The sequence below is a fragment of the Aotus nancymaae genome, unplaced genomic scaffold (assembly GCF_030222135.1).
Source record: "Aotus nancymaae isolate 86718 unplaced genomic scaffold, 86718_ANA_hifiasm-v0.15.2.pri h1tg000016l, whole genome shotgun sequence".
NCBI lineage: Eukaryota > Metazoa > Chordata > Mammalia > Primates > Aotidae > Aotus > Aotus nancymaae.
In genome coordinates, this window is record NW_026988428.1 from 52,507,743 (window position 1) to 52,530,169 (window position 22,427).

The 22,427-nt window shown below is 47.5% G+C and overlaps 1 pseudogene; it reads right to left on the reverse strand.

Annotated features, from left to right (window-relative positions):
* Positions 1–22,427, reverse strand: part of LOC105711999 (uncharacterized) — a 185,065-nt pseudogene that overhangs the window by 63,642 nt on the left and 98,996 nt on the right.

Below are 22,427 nucleotides of genomic sequence, written 5' to 3' on the forward strand. Positions count from 1 at the left end.
AACAAACAAACAAACATCTAGCCAGGGCTCTGGAAACCATGGCATTTAGTATCTACACTGGAGACACACAGATGCCTCACCTGTTTTTATATAGCCCATGAGCTGCACAAGAATGTTTACTGGTTTTGTATTTCTAAATACTTGAAAAAAAATCAGGCTGGGCACGGTGGCTCATGCCTGCAATCCCAGCATTTTGGGAGGCCAAGGTGGGCAGATCACCTGAGGTCAGGAGTTGGAAACCAGCCTGGCTAACATGGCGAAACCCCATCTCTACTAAAATACAAAAATTAGCCAGGCCTAAGTGGCACGATCTCGGCTCACTGCAATCTCTGCCTCCTGGGTTCAAGCCATTCTCCTGCCTCAGCCTCCCAAGTAGCTGGGACTACAGGCATGCACCACCACACCCACCTAATTTTTTTTGTATTTTTAGTAGAGATGGAGTTTCACCATGTTGACGAGGATGGTCTTGATTTCCTGACCTCATGATCTGCCCACCTCAGCCTCCCAAAGTGCTGGGATTACAGGCATGAGCCCCTAGCCTTTTTTTTTTTTTTTTTTTTTTGAGACAGGGTCTCACTGTGTGGAGGTGCAGGCTGCGCTGAGTCCTGACTGTACTACTGCACCCAGGCTGGAGTGCAGAGGTGACATCATGGCTCACTGCAGCCTCCACCTTCCCGGGATTCAAACAATCCTCTCCCCTCAGCCTCCCAAGTAGCTGGCTACAAGCATGTGCCACCATGCCTGGCTAATTTTTTTGTAGAGACTGGGTCCCCCTATGTTATCCATGCTGGTCTCAAACTCCTGGCTTCAAGCAGTCCTCCTGTCTTAGCCTCCCAAAGTCCGGATATTACAGCTGCAAGTCACTGTACTCAGTCTGTTTTATCCTCACAATGGGATTTTTTTTTTTTTTTTTTTTTTTGAAAACAGGGTCTCACTCTGTCATCCAGGCTGGAGCGCAGTAGTGCAGCTGTGGCTCACTGCAGCCTCCACCTCTCAGGCTCAAGCAGTCCTCCTGCATCAGCCTCCCAGTAGCTGGGACCCCAGGTGCACCACCATGCATGACTAACCTATTTTTTATAGAGATGGGCTTTCACCCTGTTACCCGGGCTGGTCTCAAACAGCTGGACTCAAGTGATCCTCCAGTCTCAGCCTCCCAAAGTGCTGGGATTACAGATGAGAGCCACCAAACCCAACCTGTTTTATTCCTTATAGTGGTCACCTGTATTAGAAGACATTCTGTTGTGTTCAAGCCCCTGGTTGACCAAAAACTCCACGGCCATTCCTTTGAGCCTGCTTATAGAGAAGACCAATGGGGGTCGAGTTGTCTTTTCTTTTCTTTTTTTTTTTTTCCTTGAGATGGAGTCTGACTGTCCCCCAGGCTGAAGTGCAGTGGCGAGATCTAAGCTCACTGCAACCTCCACCTTCCAGGTTCAAGGGATTCTTCTGCCTCCATCTCCCATGTAGCTGGGATTACAGGCACATGCAACCATGCCCAGTTCATTTTTGTATTTTTAATAGAGACAAGGTTTCACCATCTTAGCCAGGCTGATCTTGAACTCCTGACCTCAAGTGATCTGCCCACCTCAGTCTCCCAAAGTGCTGGGATTACAGGCATGCACCCCCATGCCTGGCAGAAGGATCAGGTTTTCTCATTTTATTATTTTTTATTTTTTAGATGGAGTCTCACTCTGTCACCCAGGCTGGAGTACAATGGTATGGTCTTGGCTCACTGCAACCTCTGCTTCTCAGAATTCTCCAGCCTCAGCCTCTCGCGTGCTGGGACTACAGGCATGTGCCACCACACCTGGCTAATTTTTGTATTTTTAGTAGAGATGGGGTTTCACTATGTTGGCGATGATGGCCTCGAACTCCCCACCTCCAGTGATCCTCCCACCTCAGCCTCCTAAAGTGCTGGGATTACAGGCATGAGCCACCATGCCCGGCCATGGGTTTTCTTAAACCAAAGCATATTCCTTTTCATGTTTGACAAAATTGTGTCCCAGCCCTGTAGTTTAATTGATTCATTCTCCTTTGAATAGCAAACCTCTCAAAAGCTATAAGGAACATGGAAGAGCCACTGGCTGGGTGGGCTGGGTGGTGGCGGGGGGGGGGCGGGGGGGCTGGGGTCCCAGCAGTTTTCATCCCCTTTCCCAGGATGTACACGGGGCCTCATGTACCTGTTCTGTTATCTCCTAGGTCAGCTCGTCGACACCATCCGGGTGATAAAAGGAGACCAGACCTGATTTTCTTCCATGTTCAAAGCCAATGTCACCATCCACAACATTGTTGTCAGTGCATGCCCGACCCACTGGTAGCCTAGAAATATTTAGAACTGGCTTATTAACCTTACACCTGCCAGACCCAACCCAGCCAAAACGTGAAACTGACAGGGCGCAGTGACCCACATCTGTAATCCCAGCACTTTGGGATACCGAGGTGGGTGGATCTGAGGTCAGGAGTTTGAGACCAGCCTGGCCAACATGGTGAAACCCCATCTCTACTAAAAATGTAAAAATGAGCCAGATGTGGTGGTTCACACCTGTAATCCCAGCTACTCGGAAGGCTGAGGCAGCAGAATCACTTGAACACGGGGCAGAAGCTGCAGTGAGCTGAGACTGAACCACTGCACTCCAGCCTGGGCAGAGCACGAGACTCCATCTCAAAAAACAACAGTAACAACAACAACAAAAACACAAAATCAACACCCCCCCCCTTTTTTTTTTAGAGATAGGGACTTCCTGTGTTGTCCAGACTACGGTGCAGTGGTATGATTATAGCTCACTGCAGCCTCTTACTCCCAGGCTCAAGCAATCCTCCTACCTCAACCTCCTGGGTAGCTGGGGTTACAGGTGCGTGCTATCATGCCCAACTAATTTGTGTGTGTGGAGACGGGGTCTCACCATGTTGACCAGGCTGGCCTCAAACTCCGGACTGCAAGTGATTCTCCCATCTCAGCCTTCCAAAGTGCTGGGATTACAGGCATGAGCCTCTGCTCCTTGCTAAAACCTAATTACACATTTGGGAATGACCGAGGGCATAAGCTTCTGTGTCCTTTAACAATGAAATAGATTATTCCTTGGGTATCACTTTGCTGGGGATGCTGTAAAAAAGTGCCATAAACTAGTGGCTTAGAAGAAGACAAATTTGTTGTCTCAGGCCAGACGCCATGGCTCATTTCTGTAATCCCCGTACTTTGGGAGGGTGAGTGAGAGAATACTTGAGGTCAGGCATTTGAGGCCAACCAGGCCAACATGGTGAAACCCTGTCTCTACTAAAAAAATTACAAGGCCGGGCGTGGTGGCTCACATCTGTAATCCCAGCACTTTGGGAGGCTGAGGCGAGCGGATCATGAGGTCAGGAGTTCGAGACCAGTGTGGCCAACATGGTGAAACCCTGTCTCTACTAAAAATACAAAAATTAGCTGGGTGCAGAGGCACACGCCTGTAATCCTAGCTACTCAGGAGACTGAGGCAGGATAATTGCTTGAACCCGGAAGGTGGAGGTTGCAGTGAGCTGAGATTGCACCACTGTACTCCAGACTGGGGGACAGAGCAAGAATCCATTTCAGAAAAAAAAAAAAATTAGCCAGGCATGGGTGCATGTGCCTATGTTCCCAAGCTACTCAGGAGGCTGAGGTGGGAGGATTGCTTGAGCCAGGGAGGATAAGGCTGCAGTGAGCTGAGATCATGCCACTGCATACCAGCCTGGGCAACAGAGTGAGACCCTGTCTCAATAAATAAAATAAAATAAAATAAAATAATAAAATATTGTTGTCTCCCAGTTGGGAGACCGGAAGTGTAAAGTCAGGTGTCTGCAGGCCGGGCTCCCTCTGGAGGTTCTGGGGAAGAATCTGTCCCAGCCTCTCTCCTGGCTCGGGCATCCCTTGACTTATAGATGGCCATTGTCCTTTTATGCATGTCTGTCTCTGTGTGCAAATTTCCCTTTGGCCAGGCACAGTGGCTCACGCCTATAATCCCAGCACTTTGGGAGGCCAAGGCAGGAGGATTGCTTGAGCCCAGAAGTTAAAGACCAGCCTGGGGAACATAGTGAGATACCGTCTCTACAAAAAATACAGAGAATTAGCTGGGCATGATGGAACACACCTGTAGTCCCAGCTACTCAGGAGGCTGAGGTGGGAGGATCACTTGAGCCCAGGAGATTAAGGCTGCAGTGAGCTGTGATCACACCACTACACTCCAGCCTGGGTGACAGAACAAGACCCTGTCTCAAGAAAAAATTATTCTTTTTCTTTTACTGGCAACAAGTTTCCCTTTTAGTAAGGACACCAGTTATACGGGATCAGGGCTCCACCTTCATGACCCATTTTAATTTGATGATCTCTGTTAAGACCCGGTCTCCAAATAAGGTCATGCCTGTAATCCCAGCACTTTGGGAGGCCGAGGTGGGTGGATCGCCTGAGGTCAGGAGTTTGAGACCAGCCTGGCCAACATGGTGAAATCCCATCTCTACTAAAAATACAAAAATTAGCCAGACGTGGTGGTGGATGCCTGTAATTCTAGTTACTCAGGAGACTGAGCAGGAGAATCACTTGAGCCTGGGAGGGTGAGTGAGACTCTGTCTCAAAAAAAATAAATAAATAAAAATAAAAAAAGAAAAAGAAAAAGAAAAAGTGGGGTTATGAATCAGTTGGTAAGGAATAATGGTCTTGTTCACAAACTTCTGATCCTTTTTTTTTTTTTGCAGGCTAGAAATTACTCCAGTTAGTAAAATAATAACAGTAACAACAGCCAAAAGGGAAGAGTATTTAAAATACAGGAGGTGCTGGTCTAGGCACATTCATAGGTTACATTACTTAGCCTTGAGCATCATCTTAGGAGTAGCTCCTCATATGGTTCCTATTTGACAGGTGGAAAAATCGAGGCACAGAGACCTACGTCATCTGTCCAGACTCAAAGTTGTACTAAGTGGTGGCACAGGTGTCACCTGACATTATCTTGTGCACTATGCCTATCTAATTATTATTATTATTATTATTGAGATGGAGTTTCCTTCTTGTTGTCCACACTGGAGTGCAATCTCGGCTCACTGCAACCTCCACTTCCCAGGTTCAAGTGATTCTCCTGCCTCAGCCTCCCAAGTAGCTGGGATTACAGGCATGCGCCACCATGCTTGGCTAATTTTGTATTTTTCGTAGAGATGGGGTTTCACTATGTTGGTCAGGCTGGTCTTGAACTCCTGATCTTAGGTGATCCACCCGCCTCAGCCTCCTGAAGTGCTGGGATTACAGGCATTAGCCACCACATCTGGCTTTTTTTTTTTCTTTTTTTGAGATGGAGTCTTGCTCTGTCACCCAGGCTGGAGTGCCGTGGGATGATCTCAGCTCATTGCAACCTCCATCTCCCAGGTTCAAGCAATTCTCAGCTTATCGAGTAGCTGGCATTGTAGGTGAATGCCACCATGCTGGGCTAATTTTTGTAGTTTTAGTGGAGTCAGGGTTTCACCATGTTGGCCAGGCTGGTCTTGAACTCCTGACCTCAGGTGATCCATCTGCCTCAGCTTCCCAAAGTCCCGGGATTATAGGTGTGAGCCACCATGCCTGGCCACTATGCTTATCTAATTTATTTCCAAAAGGAGAGGAAAAAAAAAATAATTGTATTTGCATCCTCACAGTAACTCCGTGAAGGAGATAATATTGTCCACCTTTTACAAATGAGAAAACACAAGCTCCAGCTGTTTTTTTTTTTTTTCTGAGACAGTGTCTCACTTTGAAGCCCAAGCTTGAGTGCAGTGGTATGATCTTGGCTCACTGCAGTCTTGACCTGTGGGACTCAAGTGATCCTTCCACTTTAGCCTCCCGAGTAGCTGGGACTACAGGGGGACACCACCACACTTGGATAATTTTTTGAATTTTTTTGTAGAGATGGGGTCTTGCTACATTGCCCAGGCTGCTCTCAAACTCCTGGGCTCAAGCAATCCTCCCATCTTGACCCCCCAAAGTGCTGGGATTACAGGCATGGTCACTCCAGCTTTTCTTCCCAAGGCCACACTAAGTTGTTAGTGGCTGAGTCAAGAGTTCCAGGGGTCTACTGACTCCTACTTCAGTGTTTTTCCAGCTAGACTACAACCACTGTAATTCCTGGAAGTTGCCTGACAGTGGACTAAGATAGATTATTTGGGTGTGGAGCACAAACAGAGGAACCATCTCTTAGGATCCTTAACTCTGGCATTCTGATGGGGTCAGCATGTATTCTGGGGAGAGGTTCCATAGCTCCCAACCACGACCTGTGAGGGAGCTATGTGAGACCCTGCCTCAAAAAAGAAAGAAAGAAAGAAAGAAACAGAAGAAACAATTACTGTGAATGTCAGGGTTAGGGGATACTTCTGGAGAGAAGACAGGGGCTGGCACTGTGCCCATCTCCAGCGCCTTCTGGGAGTACAGAGTCTAGTGGGGAAGACAGTGGCACAAGTGGAGATTCAGGCTGCAGCACCAGGAGGTTCCCTTCCAACTTCCTGCCTCCTTGCCCTTTCCTTTGGGGAACAGGAGAATGATTTTCTTTCTTCTTTGCCCTTCTAACTAGATAGAGTTTTTGACAGGAGAATTTATATACAGGGTGTATAGCATCAACATGAACAGCCAGCTGGTATTGGCAGCTTCGTGGATACCCCAGCCAGGCAAATCCCTGATTCCTCTGCTAAGTACATCTGGATGTTTCTGCTGTCCAGGATTCTCAGACACATGCTCGGTGCCCACTCCCAGATTCTGGAAATCCCCTGGCATCCCCCGCAAAAGGAGAGATGCTCACTCATGATTCTGCATAGAAATTGTCTCTATGTGTTTTTTTTTTTTTTGAGACAGAGTCACTCTGTCAATCAGGCTGGAGTCCAGTGGTATGATCTCAGCTCACTGCAATCTCTGCCTCCCAGGCTCAAGCCGTTCTCCTGCCTCAGCCTCCCAAATAGCTAGGATTACAGGCATCCACAACCATGCCTGGCTAATTTTGTATTTTTAGTGGAGAGGGGGTTTCAACATATTGGTCAGGCTGGTCTTGAACTCCTGGTCTCACGTAATCTGCTCACCTATGCCTCCTAAAGTGCTGGGATTGCAGGTGTGAGTTACTGTGCCTGGCCATTTCTGTGTCGGGGGAAGCCTCTGCTTGTTTGGGTGTGATGAGGCTGTGGCTGTCCAGCTGGTCGCCTGTCATTTTTAGTGCTATCTCTGTGCCTCCTCCATCCTTCTCAGCTGCTCATAAGTTCATTTTCTTTTCTTTTCTTTCTTTTTTCTGACACGTTGTTTTGCTCTGTCACCCAGGCTGGAGTGCAGTGGCACCATCTTGCCTCATTGCAAGCTCCACCTCCCATGTTCAAGCAATTTTCCTGCCTCAGCCTCCCAAGTAGCTGGGATTACAGTTGCCTGCCACCATGCCTGGCTAATTTCTGTATTTTTAGTAGAGACAGGGTTTCACCATGTTGGTCAGGCTGGTCTCAAACTCCTGACCTCAGGTGATCCACCAACCTCGACCTCCCAAAGTACTGGGATTACAGGTATAAGCCACAGTGCCCAGCCTCAGTTTTTTAACTCACCCTGCTAGTTTTCTTGTTAGCATCTAAAAGCCCTGACCCCTAAAGCCTTCCCCTACCCAGCAGGAAGTGTTTGAATGTTTCTGGATCTAAAATCCAAGTGTCTAAGCCTAGAATTAATTGCAAGTGCAGATGGTCACACAATTTTTTGACTTCATAATGGCATAAAAATGATCACATTCAGTAGAAACTGTGTGTTCAGTACTGATACAATCTTTCTGGTTTTCACTGTAAGTATAGTATTCAATAAATTGCATGAGGGCCAGGTGCAGTGGCTCATGCCCTTACTCCCAGTACTTCAGGAGGCTGAGGTGGGAGGATCGCTCCAACCCAGGAGTTCGAGACCAGCCTGGGGAACATAGTGAGACCCTGTCTCTACAAAAAAGATAAAAATTAGCCACGTGCAGTTGCATGCACCTGTAGTCCCAGCTACTTGGCAGGCTGAGGCTGGAGGGATCACTTGAACCCAGGAGGTTGAGGCTGCAGTGAGCTATAATCATGCCACTGTGCTCCAGCTTGGGTAACAGAGCAGGACCTCATCTCTTAAAAAATAAAAAATTTAGGCTGAGTGTGGTGGTTTATGCCTGTAATCCCAGCACTTTGGGAGGCTGAGGTGGGTGGATCACAAGGTCAGGAGTTTGAGACCAGCCTGACCAACACAGCAAAATCCCATCTTTACTAAAAATACAAAAATTAGCTTGGTATAGTGGCACGTGCCTGTAATCTCAACTCGGGACGCTGAGGCAGGAGAATTGCTTAGAACCTGGGAGACGGAAGTTGCAGTGAGCCGAGATCACGCCATTGTACTCTAGCTTGGGTGACAGAGCAAGACTTGGTCTCAAAATAAATAATAAAAATTTAAAAGTAGGTAAACTATTGCTTCATGAGGACAGAGATTCTGTTTGGGATGATGAGAAAGTTTAGAAACAGATGGTGATGATGGTTACACAATGTTGTGAATCTACCAAATGCCATTGAATTGTACACTTAAAGGTGGGAACATTTATCCAAGTTTATTATCTATTTCTACAAACATTCACGAAAGCTGGACCCCTGAAATGTCCAAGTCATGATCCATGGTGGGGAAGGGTATTGCTTGGTTTGTTCTCAATCTAAAGTCGGCTGGGCTAACCTCCAATGATTGGTAGGTTAGGTGTATTACATGCATTTTCAGGCCAGGTTTGGTGGCTCATCCACATGGAATCCCTGAACTTCTCCCCACCCCTAGGTGATGGTGAGCAACCCCCACTCCCTGGGGTTCTAGACCATCTTCTATGAGAGTGGTTATACATTAGACAGGAACACCAAGTACAATCTGGTGAGCTATGTCCCCATCAAACCTTGCCACGTGTCCCTGGAGGCCCCACTCTTCCTTCCTTCTTCCCTTACCAGCATAAAGAGCTGAGGAATTTCCAGGGGACACAACCCCTAGCCCTGCCCCGTGCTGGGAAGATGATCAGGCAGCCATCACCTACACACCTGACCTCATTAAAGTGTCACCCGGGTCAGGCACGGTGGCTCACTCCTGTAATCCCAACACTTTGGGAGGCCGAGGTGGGTGAATCACGAGGTCAAGAGTTTGAGAACTGCCTGACCAACATGGAGAAACCGTTTCTCCACTAAAAATACAAAAATTAGCCTGGCATGGTGGCACGTGCCTGTAATCCCAGCTACTCAGGAGGCTGAGGCAGGAGAATCACTTGAACCCAGGAGGCAGAGGTTGCAGTGAGCTGAGATCATGCCACTGCCCTCCAGCCTGGGCAACAGAGTGAGATCTCATCTCAAAAAATAAGTAAGTAAGTAAATAAATAAAATAAAATGTCACATGGGAGATTCCCAGATCATGAGAGGGAGGATCCTAACCTGGCCCGGGGCAGGGCTGGAGATCTGAGTTAGCTGAGTAAACTAAAGCAGGAGGATTTAGTGGGGGCAGTTTCCACAGGGCAGGGGCCTGACCAGCTGCAAGTTGGCAGCAGCAAACTTCTTTGACCAGGCTCATCATATCACATCTAGGTGAGTAGCAAGGGAATGGCAGCCATCATACTGGGGCCAGTGTTTCTGTGAGCTTCCAGAAGCCTTTCACGGTTGGTGGGATTAGAATGGAGCAGGGCTTCGCTGAATGCAGTAGCTCATGTCTGGAATTCCAGCACTTTGGGAGGCTGAGGTGGGTGAATCACCTAGGGTCAGGAGTTGGAGACCAGCCTGGCCAACATGGTGAAACCCCAGCTCTATTAAAAATGCAAAAATTAGCCAGGTGTGGTAGCACTCACTTGTAGTCCCAGCTACTCAGGAGGATGAGGCAGAAAATCGCTTGAACCTGGGAGGCGGAGGTTGCAGTGAGCCAAGATCACATCACTGCACTCCAGCCTGGGTGACACAGCAAAACTCCATCTCAAAAAAAAGAAAAAAAGTGGGAGGAACAGAGCAGGGCTAAGTGGCTTCCAGGGTCATGTCCCCTCCAACACCCCACTGTCCTGAGTTGGGGGATGCCCATGGTGTTCCAAAGGTGCACTTGGCATTTTCTCTCTTGACCCCACAGGATATTTACCTAAAACAGCAGCAGCACTGGGGAAAGACTGACCCAGCTTCACTTCCAGGCATGCTGTCTCCTGGACAGAGGTGGGGACTGGGCTGCCTATGGGGAGTCCCTTAGCAGGAGCGAAGAGAAGCAGGGCTGAGATCAGACCTCTAGCTCCAGAACAGTAAAACAAGACGATTAAAATACTTTACAAGAGCCAGGTGAGGTGGTTCATGCCTGTAATCCCAGCACTCTGGGAGGTCAAGGTGGGCAGATCACCTGAGGCCAGGAGTTCGAGACCAGCTTGGCCAACGTGGTGAAACCCCGTCTCTACTAAAAATACAAAAATGAGCCAGGTGTGGTGGCAGGCACCTGTAATCCCAGCTACTCAGGAGGCCGAGGCACAGGCATGGCTTGAACCTGGGAGGTGGAGGTTGCAGTGAGGCCAGATCATGCCACTGCACTCCAGCCTGGGTGAAACAGTGAGACTCCATCACAACAACAATAACAAAACAAAAACAAAAACACTTTACAAATGGTGGTCCCTCAAAACACTTAAACACAGCATTACCATTTGCTCTAACAAACCCACTACCATCCATCCCAAAAGAATAGAAAGCAGAAACTCAGGGAGGTATTTGCACACCTGTGCTCACAGCAGTGTGATTCACAACAGCCAAAAGGCAAAATCAACCGATGGGTCCACCAGCAGATGAAAAGATAAACACATTGTGATCCATTTGCACAGCAGAATATGACTCAGCCTTAAGAAGGAAGGGAGGCTGGGTGTGGTGGCTCACGCCTGTAATCCCAGCACTCTGGAAGGTCAAGGTGGGTGGGTCACTTGAAGTCAGGAGTTCAAGACCAGCCTGGCCAACATGGTGAAACCCCATCTCTACTAAAAATACAAAAAAATTAGCTGGGCACAGTGGTGGGCACCTATAATCACAGCTACTTAGGAGGCTGAGGCAGGAGAAATGCTTGAACCCAGGAGGCAGAGGTTGCGGTGAGCCGAGATCATGCCATTATACTCCAGCCTGGTCAACAACAGCGAAACTTTGTCTCAAAAAAAAAAAAAAAAAAAAAAAAAAACCCAAAAACCAAACCAAAACAAAAAAAAAAACCTTCACAAAACTGACACAAGAAGCAGTGAAAACTCAATAGAAGCTCACTGCAACCTCCGCCTCCTGGGCTCAAGCTATTCTCTTGCCTCAGCCTCCTGAGTAGCTGCGACTACAGGCATGTGTCACCTCACCTGGCTAATTTTTTTATGTAATCCCAGCTACTTGGGAGGGTGAGGCAGAGAACTGCTTGAACCCAGGAAGCAGAGACCGCAGTGAGCTGAGATTGCACCACTGCACTCCAGCCTGGGTGACAGAGCAAGACTCCATCTCAAAAAAGAAAAAAATCGTATTTTCAGTAGAGACGGGTTTCACCACATTGGCCTGGCTGGTCTTAAACTCCCAACCTCAGGTGATCTGTCCACCTCAGCCTTCCAAAGTGCTAGGATGCCAGGTGGCATGAGCCACCTCCCCAGCCAGTATTCAGAAATTAATGGATGGATGGGTGGATGGATGAATAGATGGATGGATGGATGCTATATTAGTCTGTTTTCACACAGCTATATAGAACTACATGAGACTGGGTGATTTATAAACAAAAGAGGTTTGATTGACTCACAGTTCCTCAGGCTTAACAGGAAGCATGACTTGGGGGTCTTAGGAAACTTACAATCGTGGCAGAAGATGAAGGAGAAACAAGGCACGTCTTCTCATGGTGGCAGGAGAGAGAGAGAGAGAGAGAGAGAAAGAAAGAGGGAAACTGCTATACTTAATTTTTTTTGAGATGGAGTTTCACTCTTGTTGCCCAAGCTCGAGTGAAATGGTGCAATCTCGGCTCACTGCACCCTCCCAGGATCAAGCAGTTCTCCTGCCTCAGACTCCCGAGTATTTGGGATTACAGGTGCCCGCCACCATGCTTCGCTAATTTTTTTTTTTTTTTTTTTTTTTGTATTTTTAGTAGAAATGGGGTTTCACTATATTGGCCAGGCTGGTCTCAAACTCCTGACCTCAGGTGATCCACCCACGTCAGCCTCCCAAAGTGCGGGGATTACAGGCATGAGCCACTGCACCTGGCCTGTCATACTTTTTTTTTTTTAAAGACACTGTTCCCATTTGTCACCCAGTCTGGAGTGCAGTGGTATGATCTCCACTCATTGCAACCTCTACTTCCCGAGTTCAATAGATTCTTATGCCTTGGCCTCCCAAGTAGCTGAGATTACAGGCACGTGCCACCATGTCTGGATAAGTTTTGTATTATTAGTAGAGACAGGGTTTTGCCATGTTGGCCAGGCTGGTCTTGAACTCCTGACTGCAGGTGATCCACCTGCCTCAACCTCCCAAAGTGCTGAGATTACAGGCAGGAGCCATCGTGGCTGGCCCCTCATACACTTTTAAACTATCAGCTATTGTAAGAATTCACTCACTATCACAAGACTAGCAAGGGGGAAACTGCCCCCATGATCTAATTACCTCCCACCATGTCCCTCCCCTAACATGGGAGGATTACAATTCGAGATGAGATTTGGGTGGGGACATAAGAATTAAACCATATCAGATGGATGAGTAGATGAGTGAATAGATGGACTGGGAGATGGATGAATGGTTGGGTGGATGGATGGATAAATGGATAGATGGATGAGTGAATGGATGGATGGATGAGAGGATGGAATGCATGGATAAATCAGTAGATGGACGAGTGGATGGATAGAGAGATGGATGAGTGGATGGATGGATGGATGAGTGGGTAGAATGAATGGATGGAAGGATGGATGAGATGGATGGATGAATGGATGGATCAGTGAATGGATGGATGGGTGTGTGGGTGGGTGGAATAGACAGATGGATAAATTGGTAGATGGATGAGTGGATGGATAGAGAGATGGATGGGTGAGTGGATGGATGGATGGATGAATGAGTAGGTGGAAGGAATGGATGGAAGGATGGATGGATGCTTGGATGGATGGTTGGAGGGATGGTTGGAGGGATGGTTGGAGGGATGGAATGCAGCCTTGTTTAAAGGGGTGCCATTCTTTAATAACACAGGTTCCATTGCCTTGCAGCTTAAAGAGAGCCACCATATCTACTTTAACTGTGGACCTAGCAAACAAAGAAATTTCATGTGTGGATGTAAAGCCCCTGGTAGGCCCCAAATCTATGCTATCTCATATTCGGTGTTTTAAGTGTTAAGACTCATAGAAGCTGGTCCTGAGGGGCTGGCTGAGCCCTTGTTCAGAGTCTGGAGATGGAGGTGATCCTATCCCTGTTGCTGGGGTCACTGTCCCCTCCCCTATCATTATCTCCCAGGGCTGCCTCCTCATACCATCCTGAAAGCATATGCCTGTTTCTTGTTGGGTATCCCCAGAACTGTATCAGGACAACTCAGGTAATGCACTTCTAGATGCTCCAAGAGAATGGAAGTCCACACAGAGTCCACCGTTGAGCTTAGCAATGAATGTTCACAGCAGCATATTTCACAATGCCCAAAAAGCAGAGACCGGCCAGGCGCAGTGGCTCGCACCAGAGGTCAGGAGTATGAGACCAACCTGGCCTACATGGTGAAACCCCATCTCTACTTGGAAAAAAATGTAAATAGCTGGGTATGGTGGCATATACCTGTAGTCCCAGCTACTTAGGAGGCTGAGGCAGAAGAATTGCTTGAACTTGGGAGGCGGAGGTTGCAGTGAGCCGAGATTGTGCCACTGCACTCCAGCCTGAATGACAGAGCAAGCCTCTGTTTCTAAATAAATAAATAAAAATGCTCTAGAATTAGACAGAGGTGATGGTCACATTATTCTGTGAATGTCTAAAAACCACAGACCTGGCCAGGCAAGGTGGCTCATGCCTGTAATCCCAACACTTTGAGAGGCAAAGGCAGGTGGATCACCTGAGGTCAGGAGTTCAAGACCAGTCTAGCTAACATGGTGAAACCCTGTCTCTCCTAAAAATACAAAAATTAGCTGGGCGTGGTGTCACATGCCTGTAATCTCAGCTACTTGAGAGGCTGAGGAAGGAGAATTGCTTGAACCCAGGGGGCGGAGGTTGCAGTGAGCCAAGGCTGTGCCACTATACTCTAGCCTGGGCTATAAGCATGAAACTATGTCTCAGGAAAAAAAAAAGCCCAGAGTTTAGAGAGGAGGGGTCTGACCTCATCAGGAGATCAAAGAAGGCCTCCCAGTGGGTGGGGAGTAGGAAGATCAACACCCCAAAAGGAGGCCTTCCTCTTAGGCTCAAGGAAACACGTGGACTCTGGAGACAGGATAGGGCACACCCAGCTCTGGCATGCTTAGGGGGACATGAGCCTGGGATGCAGCACTCTGGCAGGACAGCATGAACAGCTAGCTGCCCTCTCGGCCATCCAGGAGCTGTACCCTCGGTCCCATCCTCCCTCAGGTGACAGCTCAGGTGTCGGAGAATGAGACTTACATGAGATGGGACCTGCCCTGGCTCAGATGCTTCATGTCCCACAGAAGCCAACAGCTCTTGCGGCAGCAGTCTAGGAACATAGCGTCCAGAGTCCCCTGAGGGGACAAGACACTGCACAGAAAGAAGACCAAAGTTATGGCCGCCAACCAGGTATTCAGTCAACGGACACAACTTCTAGCCCAGATGCAATTTGGGGTCATTTATTTTTTGAGATGGGGGTCTCTCTCTGTCACCCAGGCTGTAGTACAGTGGCATGATCTCGTCTCACTGCAACCTCCCCCTCCTGGGTTCAAGCGATTCTCCTGTCTCAGCTTCCTGAGTAGCTGGGATTACAGGCAAGTGCCATCATACCCAGCTAAGTTTTGTATTTTTAGTAGAGACAGGGTTTCACCATGTTGGCCAGGCTGGTCTTGAACTCCTGACCTCAAGTGATCTGCCTGCCTTAGCCTCCCAAAGTCCTGGGATTACAGGCATGAGCCACTGCACCCAGCCCAGGGGTCATTTTTATCATAAGCAGTATTGTCTGGGAACACAGCTGGTGGGCCACCTTATCAGAAGGTTAATCCTTTATCCTGAAAGGGGAATGAGTGGAAGTTAAAATTAGGCTCAAATATTAAAGTTAGATTAGGAGGAATGGAAATGGTATCTAGGCAGTGAAAACAAATGCAAAGACCCCGAGGTGGGTGCGTTCCTGGAGTGTTTGAGGAACAGAAAGGAGGCCTGTGTGGCTGGAGGAGAGCGAGCATAGGAGGAGGCATGTGTGTGAGACGTGATGAGGTCAGAGAAGTCCCAGGAGCAGATCACACAAGACCTTACAGAAATACCTAAGGAGGTGAGGCAGATCACTTGAGGCCAGGAGTTTCCAGACCAGCCTGATCAACATGGCAAAACCTTGTCTCTACTAAAAATACAAAAATTAGCTGGGCATGGTGACATGTGACTGTAGTCCCAGCTACTCAGGAGGCTGAGGCAGGAGAATCACTTGAACTCGGGAGGCGGAGTTTGCAGTGAGCCGAGATTGCATGACTGCACTGCAGCCTGGGCAACAGAGCAAGACTTTGTCTCAAAAAAAAAAAAAAAAAAAAAACATATAAATAAAAAGAAAAAACAAAGGAAGTGAGAATATATCATTAGTGACTCTAATAAGTAAGGACTGAACATGTTCGCAGCTGCTTATAGCATTACTACCAACCAGCTCAGTGACATTGCTTTTCCCAGCCAGGAAGGCCTGCACTTGTCCCCAGGGCTCACCTTTCTGTATACCAGACCAGTGATGGCTGACTGCAGCCTTATCTGCAGCACCTTGAGCCGGCACATGTTCTGCTGCTCAAATAGCATTTGCAGGAAGGCCAAGAGGAACATCAGCATGGCAAGGAGGTAGCCATTCCAGGCTGGAAGCTTGGGATCACCAATAAACTCCAGGAAAAGGCTTACAGGGGAATGAGGGAGAAGGTACAGCTGGTGAGAGGCGGTGCCCATGTGTGTTGCCTTTGCCCAAACAAGGCCAGGTGTGGAGGATCAGTCGGAGTGGCTGACTTTTTTGCAGTCATGATCTCAGTTATTTTCCCCACTGTCCATGCTTCTTTTCAATCTGACCGCAGCTCCTCAAGATCAAGGGATGGTGTTTTTGTCTCCCCTTGTTATGGGCTAAATTGTGTCCTCACAAAATTTGTATGTTGAAGCCCCAACCCCCAGTACCTCTGAATGTGACTGTATTTGGAAATAGGGCCTTTAAAGAGGCAATGAAGTTAAAATGAGGTCATTAGGCTGGGCCCTCATCCAGTCAGACTGGGGTCCTTATAAGAGGAGAAAATGCAGACACACGGGGAGACACCAGGGTGCATACAGAGGAAAGTACATACGAAGACACAGGGAGGAGGTGGCCAACTGCATGCCAAGGGCAGAGGCCTCAGATGGAACCAACTTGCAGATACCTCATCTGGAACTTCTAGCCTCCAGAATCATGAGAAAAATACATTTCTGTTGTTGAAGCTACTCAGTCTGTGATTCTTTGTTATGGCAGCTGAGCAGACACCACTTGAATCTGGGCTGGCCACAAAACCAGCTTTGACCAATAGAGTAGAGTGGAGGTAAAGCTATGCTGGCTCTGAGCCTCAAGAGAAAATGTGGCTTTTGGCCTATTGCTTAGAACGCTCCCAAGCAGCCACATGAACAAGTCTGAGCTAGCTTTTTGGAGGATGGGAACCCGCATGGAACAGAAAGCCATCTCAGCTTCAGCTACACAACTGCAGGCACATGAGAAAACCCAGCCAAGAAAAGAAGCACCCAGCTGAGCCCAGCCCACGTTACTGACCCACATTACCATGAACTAAATAAATGAATGCTTGTAATTTTAAGCCACTCACTTTTGGGGCATTTTACAGCAAAAGCTAATTGATGCAGTCAGGTAAGAGCTTGCTTATTTGCCCTTCTGGGGGACAGTCACTTTCTCATTAATCATTTCCCTTCCTCAGTATCCTTCTCACCCACCCTCCAGTGTCCCGAGGACTAGATCTATAGGCAGAGGCAGGAGAGCTGAAGCCCCCTGACCCTGGAGGGATGCCAATAAGAGACCACCAGCCTTAGCAGAGTACCTGAAGTCTGGACTCACCTAAGCAGCTTGGGGACAGTGAACCTGAAGACATCACTGATGAAGAGGATCTGTGTCCCAGGAGGAAGGCAGAATGGAACACCTGCCAGATGGCCCTCAGCAGTGGGCCTCCTGGCTCCCTTCTTGCCATAGGAAGGGCTCAGTCTCTGGAGCTGCCATGCCACTGCCTCCTTTTCTTTTAAACATTATCGCCTTGGTGTGCCTTAGGGGAGAGGAGAGGTTGGCGCTGGATCCCATTTTATACTCTCAGCCACGAGCAGCAGGACCAGGCATTAAAAGCTTGTTTTCCTAACAATGGGCGTGGGTGGGTGTGGATCCAGCCTGGCTCCCTCACCTGTTTCTCCTTATCACCCTAAGTACCCATTTAAGAGGTAGTCACAGGAGTTGGGGGGAAGGGCAGGAGGGCAGCCCTGAGGCCTCTTAGATGGCCATGGGAAAGCATACATATTGAGCACCTACTACGCACCAGGCACTCGCCAGTCACCCTGAGACCCCAGCAAGCCAAATGTTGTTCCCATTTCACAGATGAGAAAACTGAGGCTCAGAGAAGCGAACTTGTCCAAGGGCACACAGCTGAAAAGTAAAAGCTGGGATTCAATTCCATCTCTGTGCCCCCAGAGCCAATGCACTTTTCTTTTTTTTTTTTGAGATGAAGTCTCACTCTGTCACTCAGGCTGCAGTGCAGTGGTGTGATCTCGGCTCACTACAACCTCTGCTTCCTGGATTCAAGTGATTCTCCTACCTCAACCTCCTGAGTAGCTGGGATTACAGGCAAATGCCACCACACCCAGCTAATTTTTGTATGTTTAGGAGATGGAGTTTCACCATGTTGGCCAGGCTGGTTTTGAACTCCTACCTCAGGTGATCCACCCACCTCAGCCTCCCAAAGTGCTGGGATTACAGGCATGAGCCACTAGACCCAGCCTCCCATGTACTTTTCAATCTATCAAGTTGTCAACCTGGAGGAAGAACAGCACCCCCTCTTCCACATGCACAACCAGCCAGCCCTTCCTGGTGGAGAATCACAGCTGATGTGCATGGGGCCTGGTGCTCTGGCTCTGGGTGAAAGCACAGACAGAGGCTCAGGCTGCCTCAAACTCATAAGATCCCCAGCCTTTGGCCATAAGCAGAGGCCACAGAGAAGAGCTAAAGTGAGGAAGGGAGAGGAGGTGGTAGGGGGAGGCCCAAGGGCCCCTCCAGGGCAGGTCAGAAGCCTGGGGCCATAATGGAGAGGCTGGGGTGATGCAGCTGCTGAAAGCCAGTTGCTGTGTGGTCTTGGGTAGGTAGACTGCTCACCTCTCTGTGAGTGAGAGGATGGGTGTGGTCCCCCCTCTGAGTCCGTTGTGTGCCTCTGACAATCTGTAAGGCTATCAGTAATTGCTTGCTTGCTTGCTTGCTCTTTTGAGACAGAGTTTCACTCTTGTTGCCCAGGCTGGAGTGCAGTGGCATGATCTCAGCTCACTGCAACCTCCATCTCCTGGGTTCCAGCAATTCTCCTGCCTCAGCCCCCCAAGTAGCTGGGACACACCACCATGTCTGACTAATTTTTGTATTTTTAGTAGTGATGGGGTTTCACCCGTTGGCCAGTCTGGTCTTAAACTCATGACCTCAGGTGGTCCACCTGCCTTGGCCTCCCAAAGTGCCGGGATTATGGGTGTGAGCCAACATCCTGGCCACTTATCAGTAATTTCAATCCCCATTACAAATCTGTGACCTGGGGCCATGTGCAGACATCAGCTCTTTACATGAAGGAGCTCACTGACTTCCCTGGACCCCCTTGCCAGGTGGGTATTATTAGATTCTCCATTTTACAGAAGGGGAAGGAAGCTGAGCCTCTGAGAGGTCGTGATAGCAGCCTGAGGTCACACAGCAAGGGCAGAGCAGGGATTGGAGCCTAGATCTGACTTATGGTTCCTAGAGTGTTTCTTGTGCACTAAGGACCCCCAACCCTACCATAATAATAATTAAAAAAAGAAGCATAACAAAAATCTCCTTGTGAGCTCAGGTGGCAAGACCCTTCCAGGCCATGGTCTTTGTCCTTCATTGCTGGCCTGATCTGGTGTTTGGTTTGGCATCTATGGAGGGTTGTGGCTCAGTTCTGTTACTGAGTGGGCATGGGCTGCTGCTCACAGGTATTTTGGCATTTGGGTCTCAAAGCCAAGAAGATGCCCTTTCCATGCAGAGAGCATCCCTGACCACCCTTCCTGTTCCCACCATTTCATTCATTGCCTTCACAGCCTTGCCCATGGTGCCAACCCTCTCTTTGTCTTGTTAGAACCCCAGGTGTGTAAACTTTGCCTGAGTTTTCTACCAAGATGTCCCTAGTATCGAGTCCAGCTCCTGCACACAGTAGGAGCTCAATAAACACTTGTCAAATGAATGGGAAAAGCAGGCTGAGTGATATGTGTAAAAGGGCCTAACAAGAGTGCCCAGCACATACTGTTATAAACATTTATAGAATGAAGGATGGAGCCTGGCTGGGTGGACAGAACTTGGCTTTGGAGGCAGGAGGCTATGATTCCAATGCCTGCTCTGTCTCCTCTCCTCTGAGGCTTAGTGTTTCCATCTGTAAAATGGGGGGACTGGGAAGTTTTCTTTCTGGCTGGAGATTTTCCTCAGTTCTGTTCTAGCTGTTTGCCCAGAGAGTCACTGTGTTCAGCCTGCAGGCTCCATAGCAGGTGTTTTCCTCTCCTGGAGGTCTCACCTCCCATCAAGGAAGAGGTCCAGATTGCTGTCTGATGTCTGGTCTCTGGACTGAAGGCCATTTAATGCAGGACTCAAAAATGACAGTGGGGCAAGGCAGCGGGGATACATGAGTGGCATGGGCAAGGTGTGAGTTGGGGAATACAAAAGGGAGTGGTGAAGGCTGGGTATGGTGGCTCACACCTGTAATCCCAGCACTTTGGGAGGCTGAGGTGGGAAGATAACCTTAGGTCAGGAGTTCAAGACCAGCCTGATAACCTAGGCAACATGGAGAAACTCAGCCTCTAATAAAAAATACAAAAATTAGCTGAATCTGGTGGTGGGTGCTTGTGGTCCCAGCTACTTGGGAGGCTAAGGAAGGAGAATCATTTGAATCTGGGAGGTGGAGCTTGCAATGAGGCAAGATGGTGCCACTGCACTCCAGCCTGGGTGACAGAAGCAGAGAGAAGGAGGGAGGGAGGGAGGGAAGGAGAAAGAAAGAGAAAGGAAGAGAGAAAGGAAGGAAGATAAAGAAAAAGAAAGGAAGGAAGGGAGAGATAAAGAGAAAGAAAAGAGGAAGGAAGGAAGAAAGGGAGGGAGGGAGGGAAGGAAGATAAGAGAGAAAAGAAAAAGACAGATGCACACATATGCTCATTGCAGTGTGATTCCCAATAGCAAAGACATGAAACCCACTTAAATGCCCATCAATGGTAGACTGATAAAGAAAATGTGGTACATATACACCATGGAATATGATGGAGCCATAAAACAGAATGAGGTCATATCCTTTGCAACATTGATGAAGGTAAAAGCCATTATCTTACATGAACTAACAGAGGAACAGCAAACCACATACTACATGTTCTCACAAGCAGAAGTTCAACACTGAGTACACATGGACACAACAGACACTGGGACTTATTTGAGGATGGAGGGAAGGAGGAGGGTCAGGACTGAAAAACTACCTATCAGGTACTGTGCCTACCACATAGGTGACTAAATAATCTGTACACCAATCCCCAGTGACACCCATATAATAAACCTACACAGGTACCTCTGAACCTAAAAGAAAAGTTAAAAAAAATAAAAACTGACAAACTAAATCAAAAGAAAGCATAAGGAAAGGAAAATGTGAGATAAAAACAGAAAAATAGTAGATATAATAAATACTTTGGTACCTTAAAAAAAGGAAATAGACAAATTAGTAAGAAAGGAAATAAGCATAAAAGCAAAAAAAGACAAGAAAAAATGATGTTAACTCTATTATAAGGGACTATTTTGCACAACTCTATGCAAATACATTTGAAATCTGCATTGATTACTATCCAATACAACTTTTAAATCATAAAAATCTCCTACATCTGCACTGTTCAATATGGAGCCACTAGCTACGTGTGTTGAGTGAATACTTGTACACTTAAATGTGGCTCATGTGACTGAGAAACTGAATTTTTTCCTAATTATTAATTTATTTAATTTCTAATTATAATTTCACAATTAGTTTAAATTTGAATAGTCTCAGGCAGCTAGCGTCTATTGTATCAGAAAGCATAGAAGAAGATGAAATTGAAATTTTCTTAAGACAGTGTTATTTACCAAAGTTAAATCCAAAAGAGTATTTATTTTTTTTAAAAAAGCTTAAACAGACCAACTCTATAAAAGAAATAGTTATTAAAGAATCTCATTCTCTCCTTCTGACACACACACACACACACACACACACACACACACACAGGTGTTACAAGGAAAAGGAAAGCTCTTCTTTATGACACAGAACAGAACAGAACTTTGACAAATTACTACTCATGGCCCAAATCCTGCTGCAGACTGTTTTCCTGCAGTCCATGAGCTAATAATTTTTACATATCTAAAGAAGAAATAGAATATGTAAGAGAGACCATATGTGGCCCACAAAGCCTAGAATACTTAGAATGTGGCTCCTTACCGGAAAAATCTACCGACCCCTGATCTAGAAAAATGCCTGACATTTAAAATCACCATTTTGCAAATACTACCAAGGTGATATGAGATTCTGGCATAAAATTACTAACACTATACACTAACAAATTGTTAGGAAAAGGACATTCATATATCTCTATTACTCATCAAATGTTCATTAAGTATGGAATTTAAAATGAAGAGATGAAACTTAGCTTCACAAATATTGAGATAAAGTGACATTATAAACTTCCTGATGTAATGTAATGGGAAATATAATATTTGCCTAAACATTTTATCTAATCCAGAAGAACAGTTCAATGAATCCAGTTTGAGAAACATTCTGTGAGACAATTAGTCTGGACTCTTCAGAAATGTCAAGGTTGTGAAACATGAGGGAAAAGGGTGGAGGGGAAGCAATATTCTAGACTGATGAAAATAAGGGAGAGAGATCCAAGATGGCTGATGATTAGCAGCTCGGGCACGTACCTCCCAGTGAAAGCGCAAAGAACGAGAGGACGCCACACTTTCAGATGAATATTAGTTGCTCACGGACCAGGAGATTCCCGGTGGAGGAGCTCCACGGGTCGCCAGGGCGACTCTTGTGGCCAGCGTGGCGGTTTTGCTGGTGCCTTAGCATGCCAGTTCTTGGTGC